This window comes from Macrobrachium nipponense, chromosome 11 (assembly GCF_015104395.2).
Source record: "Macrobrachium nipponense isolate FS-2020 chromosome 11, ASM1510439v2, whole genome shotgun sequence".
Taxonomy (NCBI): Eukaryota; Metazoa; Arthropoda; class Malacostraca; order Decapoda; family Palaemonidae; genus Macrobrachium; species Macrobrachium nipponense.
The window spans coordinates 57,797,781-57,800,054 of NC_061087.1; the positions used below are offsets into that span (position 1 = coordinate 57,797,781).

At 33.1% G+C, this 2,274-nt stretch overlaps 1 protein-coding gene across 1 annotated transcript in view; it reads left to right on the plus strand.

Annotated features, from left to right (window-relative positions):
• Nucleotides 1-567: 567 nt before the first annotated feature.
• LOC135206121 (SET and MYND domain-containing protein 4-like) overlaps nucleotides 568-2,274 on the plus strand; it is a 19,318-nt gene continuing 17,611 nt past the window's right edge. Inside the window, exon 1 of the mRNA XM_064237367.1 lies at nucleotides 568-680. The gene's annotated coding sequence lies outside the window, so the exon portion shown is untranslated. The remainder of the gene's footprint in view (nucleotides 681-2,274) is intronic.

The window sequence follows — 2,274 nt, forward strand, 5'->3', positions numbered from 1 at the left end:
ATAACGTAAAAACAATAAAAATATATGATAAACAGTCACCATCTTCATGGTACTCATTACGCAAGATTATAGCGAAAATAAAATGATAATAAAACAAATGGGATAAGAAAGATAATAAGAACAGACCAAAAGATGTGACAACTAGTCAGACGCAGTGTGCTAGAAGGGCTGTAAACACTCGGTGGGTGACATCTTGGAGCTAGATAGTCTAGTAACAGCCGGAAGTGATTTATCTAGAACAAACGAAGAGAAGGTTTTGTAAAGAAGTTGATATTCCCTTAATGAACGCTGAAAGAGAAATCAGAGATTAAAAAGAAAAAGAGCAAAGGAACACGAACATGACTAATTTATATGTAAAGGAGAAAGATGAAAGGAGATCCATCCATGTATAGGTAGGTAGTGGGTGGATGGAGAGCGAAGAGTAATGATAGAAATTTTCTTCATATAAGTAAAGGTGCCCTTGGACTAACAATACACACTTTCGTGACTCCCACTCCCACCTCTTTCCCTCCTTATCTTCTTCCCACCCTCACAATTCGTCCTCCTCTTCCCACTCCTCCCCCACCCCCACTCCCCCCCTCCCCCCATCTATTTGTGCCTAAGTGGAGAGATGTGAGCTCTTAGTTTTATTCAGTGGTGCACTGGGTGTGCAGGACATCTTCCACCTTACTCACATTCAGGTAAACGCACTTGGCTGCTATTAAAAGGACCTCGCAGTTGATTTTTCTACGCTAACACTTTAGGAGGTCAAGAGCTGATCAGCCTTTTTGATACATCGATATTAGTAGTTTGATGAACAGTCGGCAAAAGCATAAAATAAAAGAGGAAAATCATTCAGATGAAGTATGTATGATTTATAAGTCAGTTTTACTTCGTTTATGAGAGTTCGGTATGTTAGAGTGAGGGTCATCATTAGATGATTATCAGAAGCCAATCTAAAGTATAGATTCTATTTTGACTGTTGTTAAGGAAAGTGTATCGACATCAGAGTTAAAATAAAATGACTATTCTTTCATTTACACTCGTCGTCATACTCTCATCTGACGACGAAGTTTTAATAGTTGTTGATAAATTTTCAATGGAAGGCCTACTTTTCTTTTTAGTATGATAGTCTCAGACCCCCGTAAAAAAAATATATTAACTGAACTTTATGCATGCAATTTGTGAATGTGTGTAAAAAATAGAGAGACGAATTTACATGCGTAAACCATTTCTATTGCAGCTATATTTTTCCATAATCCACATAATCCATCGCAAACTCTGTTGTCAACGCACTTTAGGCCGAGACCTTTATGCTTTTAAAATGACATGAGGCAGATTTCATGAATTTCTACGTTATTGTCCGCATTTTTTTTTTCTTTTTTTTACTGTGACCTCAAGGAAACCAAGTAGGATTATCTGTTTATGAAAGTGGACAGACCAAGATGAACTTAGCAAACCATTTCATCTAGGAAAGCAAAATGCGTAGTTGAAAACTTTGAAAATCCGAAAAAATATAAATAGTTATTATTTACATCCGAGAACAAATTAAAGAATTCTCTCTCTCTCTCTCTCTCTCTCTCTCTCTCTCTCTCTCTCTCTCCTGTATTCCTGAGAGTTAAATGATGCAAGAGTTTTACACTTCCTGGGTTATACAGTACATCACATAAATTAAAATTGTCATAGTGTGAAACTAAGAATTTTCGAATTAAAAAGCTCTCAGAATGAGGAGTAAATAAACGTTATACACAATTTAAGATATGAAATACAAATCTCAAGTATCCAACAATAGGAACAAAAAAAGACTAAGAATTTGCAATGTTCTACTAAGTTTTCTAAGAACTAGGTAAACCACTGATTCAATAACAATTTAGTATTTTTTTTTATTTGCCCTGAATATATTTAGTCTGTGCACAAGTGCAGTCAACAATATAGTAAATTTTCGTGAATTCCAGTGTAATATATATATATACACACACACACATATATACATATATATATATATATATATATATATATATATATATATATATATATGGTGCGTATATATATATATATATATATATATATATATAATATATATATTATATATCTGTGCGTATATATATAGTATATATATATATATATATATATATATATATATATATATATATATATAGTATACGTATATGTGATAACAGGAGTACTGGATCGGAATATTTTTAATTCGCCTTCTTTCCATTTTTCTACGAATATCATTGGTCATTAGGTAATGCCGATAAAATTGATTTAAGCGTTGCTTAATGAAACTGTGAC